Source organism: Lynx canadensis, chromosome B2 (genome assembly GCF_007474595.2).
Source record: "Lynx canadensis isolate LIC74 chromosome B2, mLynCan4.pri.v2, whole genome shotgun sequence".
Classification (NCBI taxonomy): Eukaryota; Metazoa; Chordata; class Mammalia; order Carnivora; family Felidae; genus Lynx; species Lynx canadensis.
The window spans coordinates 82,502,424-82,515,202 of record NC_044307.1 but is presented as its reverse complement, the minus strand read 5'-3'; positions in this window follow the sequence as shown (position 1 = coordinate 82,515,202).

The window sequence follows — 12,779 nt, the reverse complement described above, 5'->3', positions numbered from 1 at the left end:
TGTTCAGTGAGATAGAGCTCAAGAGAAAGAAAATGGTGGAACCCCTCTGGCCACCCCTTCTCAGTCTTCTCCAGCTGTCCTCTGCTTTCTAACCTCTACACAGTAAAGTGCAAAGAGGGCTTTTAGTCTCCAAGAACTCCTATCTTATCTATCCATATTCATTCCATAAGTGATAACGTTTGGTTCGTGGCCATACACCAATGATTATCACATTTGTACATCCAGCCTAGATTTCTCCCTAGATCTCTTGATTTGTACGTCAAAACAGCTGTTGTGGGTTCCATCTGGATATCTAGTAGGTATTTCAAACTTACCATAACCAAAATTTGATTTTGATTTTCCCTCTAAATTCCCCTCCTTCCATACTTTTTTCCTTCTCCAAATGCCAAATTTGTTTTTCAAATTGTCCACACCAAAAATTTTAATCCCCTTAGATTCCTTTCCTTATCACACCCCACGTTCAGTCCTCCAGCAAATTCCCAGAGTTTTTATCCTCAAAATATATCCCATATCCATTCCATGTCTACTGTTGCTACTTGGCCCAAGGCTCCATTGTGTCTGACCTGGACTATACATACTAGCTTCCTCACTGGTCCTCTGGATTCTAATTTTGCCATCTTAAAAATGTCTCTCAATAAAACAGCCAGAGCAATACATCTAAGGAATGTATCATACTCTGTTGAAAAGCTTGCAGTGGCTCCCCGTATAATCAGGATGGCCAAGTCTAAATATTCATTGTGTCTTGCATGCTGGGGACCTTGAACCCCTCAAGCCCCAACTCCCTTCTCTTTCCTGCTCACACTGTCCTTTCCAGGTTGACATGCTTACTCCCAATTCAATAGCCATTGGCCTAGCTGTTCCCTTTATTTGGAACACCCTTCTGAAAAATATCCACATGGCTTTCTTCCCCCATTTTCCTCAATCTCTGCTTGAATGTCACATGATGGAAGTGGCCTTCCTTGAGCAGACTGTGTAAAAAAGCAGCCCTGATCCCACACTTACTTTATCTTGCTTCTCTTCTATCTGTCACCAGCTGATTTGCTATATACACATTTACTTGTTTACTTGTCTATTTTCTGTTTCCCTAATGGAATGGAAGCTTCAAGAGCTCAGAACTTTTGTTTGTTTGGGTTTTTTCATTGCTTATCTCCAGGGCCTAGAATAGTGCTTAGACTATAGAGGGCTGGAAATAAATATTGAAAGAATGATCTGTGGAAATAGAATGGGGGTTCACAGGTCAGGTTGACATCAATTGATGTGGGGGCATTAATGGCATACATATTTGTGGACTCTGGTAATTCAAATCTTCTGGGAGTGGTGCCTTAAAATCTGATATTTAGATAGCTTGCAGGAGATTATGATAATCACTGAGACTTAAGAACCATGAAACCTAAACACTAGTTCTCTGAGCTCCTGGAAAACAACCTCTGAGAGCTCCTGAAACTCCTTGGGAAGTATCTGAAAGGGCTAGAATTCCCAATTATGGGTCAGGCCAGAGTCAGACAGAATGGTTTTATGACTGGCATAATGGCCCTGTTCTATCTGCAGATGGCTCCAGAACAGGAAGAAATATGGATTACAATGGAAGGTGAACAACTCAGACATTTTACTTAAAAAATCTCTGTCTAGCCCCTTCTGTCTTCCTGGAGAGACACCAAGACTACCCACAGCCAAAGAGGAAATGTAGAACTGCTCCCAATTTGTACATGCATGGAGGCAGAGGGTGAAGGGGAGCCTTGGCTTCACAGCCCTAAAGACAAAATCTAGGCATTGTGCTCCATATGGACTGAGGGTAGAAATAAGACTTATTACTGGGTATGTAATGGACAGAACCCTGGAATGGAAGTCACGACATCCAGGGTCTGGTCAGAGATCTGTCTCTAATTGGATGTGTGACTTCAAGTGCACTATGGAATAACTCAACTCTCTCTTTTGTAAACTGAAGTTCTTCCTTACTCCAAGGGCCTGCTGGGTCCATGGCATGATCTCAGCCCTCCTGTAATGTAAAAGAAATATCCCCGATGTACTATTCTATCCTGAAAATTATAAGAAGCCTGTCAGAGTACTGGAAGAGTAGATGACAGCAAGAACTAAGGAACAAGAGCTACTTACAGATATTCCAAGTCAACTGATATGGAATGGGATTAAGAATCTAGGAAAAGAAATAAATGCTCGCTCATTTATACTCAGTCTTTCTCATCCCAAGAAACAGACAGAGGGGGAAAGGCCCAGGTCCATTAAATGCTTCGTTGTCACTTTGCCATGAATTGGTTAGACCAATTGCATTAGGAGAGGACCTGTCAAGTCTGATGATGTCCTTATCTACAGCAGGAAGAATAAAAATGATGTTCAGTTTGAGGGTGTCTTAAGTACTGTAATTGTAACACTAGTTTACTTTAATCTTGAAAATATCCGTTCTCCTCCTGAACTCAGACAGCACTGAAAATGACTTGCTTTTCTTTTCCCTGAGCAGGCCAGATGAACAGAAGTGCATTTTCACAGTGCTCCTCTGGGGTGGTAATGTGGACAAATGTATGCAGCAAGGTTTTTGCAAGTAGATTAAGTGAAAGGAAAAGTTTAACACAGAGGCTCAGCAGTTCTGCTAGGATCTCACTTGCAAACAGCCATGAAAAAAATTACGCAGGAGGGAATGGGTTGATGCTTGCTGTCTGCTGCAGGGCATCTCAGAAGCAGCAAAGGAAACCACAGACCTGGCCAAGGATTGTTGCGTCTTAACTAGCTTCCCTGGGGAACATGGCGCCCGATATTATCTGGGAACTAGATGGAAAATGACAAGCACATAACACTCCTTCACAGGTATATAGTGCTTTTCATATTCAAAGCTCTTTAATGCTTCCCTCAGGAATCTTGTGAGATAAGAGAGGAAGTGATTATATCCCCAGTTTGTGAAAGGGAGAATCAAAGCTGAAGGGTCAAACAATTTGCACAGAAAATAATTGGAGTCAGTGTCCAAGCAACATCAGGCCTCAGGGGTTCCTGGTGTTGAAGCCAGAGCTCAGAAAAATGAGGCCCAGAGCCTGGATCTGGAAAGCTTATATCAAAGGAAAGAAGTACCCAAGGAAGGTCTCGTAATTAAAAGTGATTGGACAAAACTCAGTCATGGTGCAGAATAACGCAGGCAGATCCATAACTGAAATGACAAATAAGTGGCACTTTGCTGAAAATTGAATTAATTTCCTAGAGCTTATTTCTGTAGGCATATTGCCATTTGATGGACATCAGCTATGCATTGATAAGAAAGCAGAGATTGGAATCAAGAAAACTCTGGATTCTTGAATTCATCTCTAAAGAATAGTTGCAATATTTCAAAAGGAGCTTAAAGTTAACTTGAATTAACAAAAGCTTAAATATAAACCTCCCTTCCTCTATATCTACCCCTTTTGTTTCTTTCTTCCATTCAACTCTTTTTTTCTTCAGTGCTATTGGCCAAAAGAAGGAATTACCAGAAGAAAAAAATAAGTTAGATCATCTTTCACTCAAAGACTACAAGAATGCCTATTTGTAGCTCTGATACAACCTTATCCATAAATAGAGATATCTTCATTCAGGCGTCTTTAATGCTTGGTTGAGAAGAACATGCTCTGGTGAGTACTCCTGAATCACACCTGAAGGTCTATATAAACCATGGATACTACTAAACCCTATGTATACTGTTTTCTTTTTTCTTTCCTATTTGCACATATATGATAAACTTTAGTTTATAAATTAGGCACTGTAAGAGATTAACAATAGCCAATAATAAAATAGGACAATTATAATAATATACTATAGTAAAAGGTATATGACTGTGATCTCTCTCTCTCTCCCTCTCTCCTCTGTCTGTCTCTTTGTCAAAATATCTTATTGTACAATACTCACCCTTCTTCTTGTGATTATGTGAGATGACACAATGTCTACATGATGAGATGAAATGAGGAGAATGACACAGGCATTGTGGTAGTGTTAGGCTAGTATTGACCTTCTGACAATTTGTCAGAAAGAGGATCATTTGCTTCTGTAACATGGTTGACAGCCAGGTAACTGAAAACACGGATAAGGGGGGACTACTGTATTCATAGCTATTATATGGAGACATCGCTTCAAAAAGTTTGTTGTTTCGTTGTATCCCTGAAAATCACATGAAATAATACATATATAAAAATCTACGTAGTAACTGATGGAAAGGAAATATTGAACCAAAGTTAGCTTTAAAATAGAGGATTTCAGCTTGTACCATCTAGCCAATTACACAAACTTAGTGACTGAAAACAATACAAATTTACTACCTAACAGTTCGACAGGTCTCTCTGGGCTAAAATCAAGGTATCCACAAGGCTGAACACTTTTCTGGAGGCTGTAAGAGAATCCATTATAATGTTCCATCTCTCTGCCTTTCTCTTATAGTCACATCTCCTCTGACTCTCTTCTGCCTTCCTCTTTCATTTTAAAGTACCTTTGGGATTACATTGGGCCCTCCTGAATAATTCACAATACTGTCTCCATCTCAACTCATCCTACCTCACAGTAATCACCTGTGGTGGGCTGAATAATGTCCCCTAAAAGAGATCCATGTCCTAATCCTTGGAACCCATAAATGTTACCTTCTAGGGCAAAAAATAAAATTAAAAAAAGACTTTACAGACATGATTCAATGATGTGTCATGAAATGGGGAGATTGTCAGAGTAGCCTTTAAAAGCCATCACAAGTGTCTTTATATAAAGGAGGCAGAAGGAGATGATATGCACAGGAGAGAAGACAACGTGACCACAGAGACAGAGATCTGAGTGATGTAGCCACAAGCCAAGGAATACTAACAGCCACCAGAAGCTGGAAGAGGCAAGGAGAAGATTCTCTCCTAAAGCTTGGAGGGAATTTCAAGACTGTCCTCATCTGGATTTCAGCCCAGTGAGGCTGATTTTAGAGTTCTGGCCTTCAGATGTGTGAGACCATCGATTTCTGTTTTCTGAAGCCGCCAAGTGTATGGCAACTTACTATAGCAGCCATAAGAAACTAATATAGCAAACATAACTCCACCGCGACCTTAATTCTCCTTTGTCATGTAATATAACATGGTCCCAGGTTTTGAAGATTAGGACATAGACAACGCAGAGGGAACATTATTCTGCCTATTACACTCCTTTAGCCCATTAGCTCCATAAGTGTATCCCTATAGCTCCCTCCATTCACTACTACATAACACATTGCACCATGGCTCCTCTTCTTTCAATTCTGTAGCTTAGTGGTTGAGAGTGTTGGTTCTGGAATATAACCTCTTCAACACTTACTAGCTGCGCGATCCAGGAAAGTTGCTTGATTTAGTTTTCTCACCAATAAAGTGGGAGATAATAGGGGTGCCTGGGTGGCTCAGTTGGTTGAACGCCCGACTTCGGCTCAGGTCATGGTCTTGCAGTTGGGGAGTTCGAGCCCCGTGTCGGGCTCTGTGCTAACAAACAGCTCAGAGCCTAGAGCCTGCTTCGGATTCTGTGTCTCTCGCTCTCTCTCCCTCCCCTGCTCATGCTCTGCCTCTCTCTGTCTCTCAAAAATCAATGTTTAAATTTTTTTTAAATAAAAAAAAAGTGGCAGATAATGTAGTACCACCTCATAGGACGGTTAACCTATTAAATGATATAATGCATGTGAAATTCTTAGTGTTGTTTGCACACATAATCTTTCAACAATGTCACATAATATTATTGATATCCTTTTAATCACCACCATCTTCATCAACATCTAGGTAGTAGAAGGAGCATGAGTATATCAGTTTTCTATTATGTAGTAATCGAAATAATGGCTTCAAACAATCATTTATTACTTTATAATCATATGGGTCATAAATTTTGGCTGAGCTCATATGGGCAATTCTTCTGCTTGTCTTACTTTTGCTCACTCATGTGGCAGCATGCAGCCTAGAAGGCTTCACAGTCCAGGTCCAAGACAGGCTTGGTCCCGTGGATGGTGGTTGATACTGATGAGCACAAGCTGTTGCACCCTAATGGAAACTATCTCAGGCTCCTTTCCATGGAAGTCTGAGGAGGAGACCTTTGTCTTGAGACCTAGGCTCAAAACTCCCAATTGTTGCTCTGCTACTTTCTGTTGGTCAAAGCAAGTCCCAGGGACAGCCTAAATTCAGAAGAGTGGCAAGAGCTCTATTATAACCAGCTTTGGGAAGATAGCTGTGGATCTGAAGATTTGCAAATGCATGACCTTGGGCAAATCTCATAACCTCCAGTATGATAACAGCAGTTATTTTTCTTTAAATGTTTATTTTTGAGAGAAAGACAGAGCACAACCCTATGCATGAGCAGGGGAGGGGCAGAGATAGAGGGAGGCAGAGGATCCCAAGTGGGCTCCCTGATGACAGCAGAGAGTCTGATGCAGGGTTCGAACTCACAAACTGCGAGATCATGACCTGAGACAAAGTCGGACACTTAACCAGCCGAGCCACCCAGATGCCCCACAATAGCAACATTTAAAGAGTCATTGTATGCCAAACACTGTGATAAAATCCAGACATACTAAGACAGACTGAGACATGCCCCCTCCTCTAAAGAAAATATTTATAAAACCAGTGTAATATTTATTGTAAAGGATTAGTGTGAGGACTAAATAGATAATATATATGAAATGTCTAGTATAGTGACTGGTAGTAACTGACATGTAGTAGGCACTCAATAATTAAGAGCAATCATTATTACTGAATTTTCATATGAATGCCCAGATTTCACTTGTAAATGGATTTGAAAGCGATGTCACCTGTATTAGTCTCCTGAGGCTGCCCTAAGAAAATACAATAGACTGGGTGCCTTAACAACAGATATTTATTTTTCATAGGTGTGGAGGTTGATAAGTACATCAAGGTGTCAGCAAGGCAGGTTTCATTTTGAGGCCTCTTTTCCTGGCTTGTAGAAAGATGCCATCTCACTGTGTGATCACATGACCTCTTCTTATGTATTGGTGTGAAAGAAAGAGGCAAGCTTCCTGCTCTCTCTTCTTATAAGGACACTAATCCCATCATGAGGGCCACACCCTCACAAACTCATCTAACCCTAACTACCTACCAAAGGCATTATATCTCCAAATACAATCACAATAGAGGCTAGGACTTCAATATATATGAATTGGGGTGGAAGCAGGAGGCTGTGCACAAACATTCAGTCCTTAACACCATCCAAAGCTTTTCATCTTTCAGGCCCAGAGGATAAAAAGCCTAGATGTGAGGTCTTTAGTGGACTGGAATTGATTCCACAGCATTGAATTGGAGCCATCTTTTAAGTAAACATTTATAATCAAAACTAAAAGCTTGCATTCACCTCAGATTTGTTCTATAAAGACAATCATATGCATAGGGTGCAATTATCAGAGCCATAAACACATAATGCACTAATTCACTCTTCAACAAGGACAGGTGTTTAAATGCTTTCACTGTCCAGGGAGTGCAAAGCCTGGGTAATAACTTCAGTTTCAGACACAGCTTATTTTTTTGTTCAAAGGCTTATCGCAAATCCTGGGTGTCAGAACGAGGCAGGATGAAAAGAGAACAGAACTGGGCATCGGACCACCTGGTATACAGACCCAGCATTAGCACTAACAAGCTCTGTGACCTAAAGGAAGCTATATAACCTCTCAGAGCCTCGGTCTCTTAATGCACAATAAGTGCAGAAATTGGCTTAGTGTTTTTGTGCTGTGTGCCATGGTGCCCTGGGGTAACATAGACCTGCAGCAGGAATAGGAGGCATGGACAGCTTGAGAGCCTCAACATCTATACCCACCCAGCTCCCCTCCCTTGTCTAAGCCTCACTTGAGTCACTTGAAGAAAGGATCCAGTGGAGGAAATAATGTAAATGATTGGAGGTCAGTGGGCTATATCAGGGAGTTCAAGCTTTAACGTGCTTACAAAGCAACTGAGGATCTTGTTGAACTTCAGATTCAGATGCAATAGGTCTGGATTCTTTTTTTAATGTTTATTTATTTATTTTTGAAAGACAAGCAAGAGATCAAGAGCAGGGGAAGGGCAGAAAGAGAGAGAGAGAGAGAGAGAGAGAGAGAGAGAATCCCAAGTAGGCTCCGCACTGTCAGCAAAGAGTGGATGGGGTATTTCCAAGAAGCTCCTATGTGATGCTGATACTGACTGTCCCCTGATCGTGCTCTGTATAGTAAGAGACTAGATTACAATTGAATCTTTAAGTCCACATTTTCATTTACTAAAGAAAAATATTTCTAGTGTGGGAGTATAGGTATCAAATGACAAGAGACCAAAGAAGCTTTGTAATCTTAGGGATATTCCAACCGATCTCATAGCCAAAAAAGCTTTCCTCCAGAAAAAAAAGAGGTCTGAAAATACGTTTGGAAGGACAAGTACACCTGAACTGACTTAGCTGAAGTTTGTAGGTGCCTCAACCTTCGTGTGGAATTCAAAGCAAATCTCTTCGAGGGTTCAGTGCAATTCTATTACCTTTCCCATTGTTCTTTTCATTTTCTCACTCCTCTGCCCTGCCTGTTTCCAGGTGAGATGGGAAATAGAAGGGCCAAAATACCAATAATAAGAAAGGATTTTCTCACAGTATTTGCAGTCCAGCTGGAATTGGGAAGTAACAAAAAATCTCACAAGCAAAGCAAATCTTGAGGCCATCCAATTTGGTAGAGCCCTGAGCGACTGACTAAGAATCTAATGGGGAGGCTCCCTAAAGTTTTAGGCCTCTAAAGCCTACCCATTATTCATTTCAATACCAGAAATTTCCAGTCCGTACTGCTCTGGTTCTCCAACAAGGTGGGTGATTAGCTTCCTATCTGCCTGGTCAGGGAACTAGTCTTAACACTATTATGTTCAGACGCATAAACCTCCCTGATGAACCATATTACTAAGGTTGCAAAGATAATCCAGAGACAAATGGTGTGCAAAAGCACATGAAAACTGCAAAGATGATTAAATTACATTCCAGAGACTAAAGAATAAATTGGAAATGAGGCAATTTTTTATTCAAGAAGACTTTCTCCCAGTTCTCTCCAAATGTAAACATGCGGCTCTCTGCAGAGGATGGGGTCACCCACTGCCTGGGGAAAGCAGCTTGAATTTTATTACCTTGGTGATCCCTGGCAGCATACGCACTTCAGGAGGCACAAACCTTGCTCCCCTTTACTTTGTCTCATGTGCTGGGTTTCCAGCTCTCATAACATTTTATTAAATTTGGGCTTGTCTTTCTCTCTCACCTTACTCTGCATCAAAGGAGAGGCTTTTCACATGCAGCCTGGCTGGGGTCCTGAATTCTTCCATTCCAAAGAGGCAGACTGCTTTGCCATACAAGGAGAGCGGCAATTAAATCAAAGCAGAGGTAACCTACAGCTTCTCGAAGAGATAGCTGCGCAAAACTTCAATGTGACTTATATATGAAGGTAATGAATTCTATAATGCAAATTTATATACAGGTCAAATAGAAATGGCTTTGCATTTGATAGTACACTGGGTATTAGGTAGTTGTCACACAATAATAATTCATCTTGCGTAGTCACTTGCTATGTAATGATAGTCTATGTATATTAACGCATTTAGCACTTAGAATAAAATGGACAGCTGGGGCCAGATGAATCTCTCTCTGGACATATTACCATTACTGCTCCCCAGTGAGTTTAAAACTCTTCACTTCTGAGGATGGTAATGAGGATGTTAATTGAATAGGGCATGGATTCATTTTGATGAAGTCAGGGTTACACAAAAACAAGTGAATAATTTTAATACACCTTGATGACATTGACTTTGGCACAGTTTGGGTTAACAGTAATGACCCACAAATCAATCTGGTTGGGATTCAATGGAATTCAGGAAAATAACAAAGGTTAGCTATTTTCAAATGACAAACTCTATTTACATTCATTTTCCTTAAATTCCATTTGGCCACAGGAAAAATACACTTAACTCTCTAATCATTCTACCAGGTTTCTTGGTTTCTTCCAAAGCAGCCATTCATGGAACCTCTGTATTAACATTTCCTATCCATTTGGATACCAAATCCATGGAAAACAGAAGTCATGTTCTCGCTTTGCTTCATAATCGAATCATAAAAAAGAAAATTTCCTGTGATGTCTGAATGTTCAAATCTTTGCGAAATTCCAACCAAAACATGTTTGATACTGGTAGTGTTAGGCAACATCTCCCCACCATATGTCTATTTATGTTGGACTGAGGTGTGTTTTGAGAAGTCTCCTGAACACTGTTCAGCACCAGCATTTAGATGATGGTTTTGTAGGAGCTTGTATCAATCACAGTTCATCCAGAGCAAAAGCGGAAACAGTAGGATGCATATGAATTTATGCAAGGGATGAGCAATTTGGGACTGGCTAATCCAAGACTAAAGTATACAGAATAGCGATTAGGAAAGAATGATCTCAGGCAGGCAGAAACCTGAGGAACACAAGCTGACGCTTGTCAACCATACGTGTCCCTTAGGAAGAAAGATCCAAGGGGAAAGAAGACCCATTACAGATTCAAATGCTATTTGGAGTCTCTGGGCTCAGGGAAGGACTTCCAACTAATTAAAAATAGAACCCACCAAGGAAAATCTCCCTTTTGATTTGCTGATACATGATGCATGCAAATAACCAGATTCACAGCAAGCACCTTCACAGCAGCACCTAGCTTGACTGAATAACAAAGGGATGTGTTATGCTACAACATGGACATTGTCTCCCTCTGACTATAGCCCATCCTACCCAGAAACATTCTAGGAATGGAGTTCTGGGGACTGTAGTTCAGCTTAGCCAAGTTGCCAACATCTAAAAGCCATCACAGAGCTAATATAAAAATGTGTCTAGATCCATCAACCCTGTAAATGTGTGTCTTTTCCTGGGGAGAATTTAGTAATTACATAAATGGAAGAGTTACATAGCCAAATGCTATAGCACTTTGGAACTCAAACAGCTTAGTAGTGGAAATCTCTCTTGGACTTACTTTGTTGAGCATTTCCATAGAGGGATGTTTCCTTCTAACATTGCAAGATTAATGCCAAGAGATAGAGCCACATGGCTCCAGTTCTGCTGCCACTAACTAGATTCCAGCTCAGACACAAATGATCGTAGCAACAGCAGAAGCAGCAGCAATAGGGAATGATTTGCTTTGGAATGGTTCCTCTGTCCAACTGATGAGATTGAAGAACTCAGCCTCAGGGACAAGGATAATGATAGATTCATGAGTATATGTTAACATACCTGAGATATAAAGGAGACACTTGACAGAGTGGGGGTTCTAAAAGGCTAGACATTCTGGAATCAGTTATGTGGGGAATTAGAACCATTGGAATTTGAATAGTGATACATATGGAACTACAGTTGTCCTCTCCAGCTACTGACATCTCAGGTACTGATATGGCAGCTGCATATTCATTTTTATATGGCAAGTGGCCATGGAATGTTCTGTGACACTGAGTCACTATTATAGAGTGATGCTAAGGCAGGGGTTAGACTAAGGTCTAGAAGACTTCTAAGACCTCTAGAAGAGCCGATGGACAAGCAGTCAGAATAACACAAGCAGCTGTCAGGGTGGGGTTGAAAGTCAATCTGATCTCGGAAAGGTAGACAAAGGAAACAAAATGCATGACAGCAACATGGTAATACTATAAAACCAAACTCAGAAATAAATAGATAGGAATACGGAAAACCTCTCCACAGCCAACAAACTAGTCCCTGAAGGTCACAGAAACCTTGCTATCTCTAGGAATATATCCATTTTTCCATCCAGTTTGGCTACAAAGTAAAACCTGGCTTTCAGGTCCACCTGATTCCCTTGTGGAATTCTTTTCTTTTTTTTTTTTTTTTCTTATAGAGTTCTAATCAACAGCTTACCACTAACCCCACGTGTTCCTCAGATAAGAAGAGGTAGAAATATATCCGTTTTTCCATTTGAGTTTGGCTACAAAGTAAAACCTGGCTTTTCAAGGCCCACCTGATTCCTTTGTGGAATTCTTTTTTTTCTTTTCTCATAGAGTTCTAACAAAAGCTCACCATTACCCCGGGTCTTCCTTAGATAAGAGGGAAGCAAGTTCTTAGTGGAAATCTCAGAGACAAACAAGGGATACTATAATAATCCCAATAAGGAAGCAATTAACTCTAACTTGTCATCATTAAAAAAAATATATCATTTGGCTAAGTTAGTATATTGGAAAACTAAAAATCAGTATAATGCTGCCCTCCACCCTTCCCATGGGGAAAAGTTATAACATGGTAAAACACGAACAATATAAACATACATTAAAGAACAATTTATTACTACATATGAAAATGGGATGAGAAATCCAGAATCCCTTGAATTTCTTGGAGGAGAGTAGACAGGAGAGATGGAAAATAAAATATATGAAAACATATAAAAGCGGTTTTTATTAAAATGGAGGTCATCAAAATTCCACCTAGAGTTCAAGAAATTTGTATATGTGGCCTTGGCAGTGAATATACCTATTTCATATCTTTATATATAAATATAGAATATATATCTTTAACATGGATTTGGTTTTCTTCTGGGGTCGCACAGCTAGAACTGTCAATAGAATGGGAGACAAAGATGTGGCAGGTGGCATCAAAAGATGGAGATAAAGAGAGATGAGTGTGGGAGAGAAGAGAAACAGAAGCAATGAGTAAACGGAGAAGATTGGGACAAAGAAAGAGAATGAGAACGCAAAACAAAAAGAGGAATCCTGTAGAGGAAGGGTGAAAAAAGATGGAAGAGGAAAATGAAGACAGAAGAGGCAGAACACAGTTTAAAAAATTTCCAGAGAGCTCTCCACTGTATGAATGC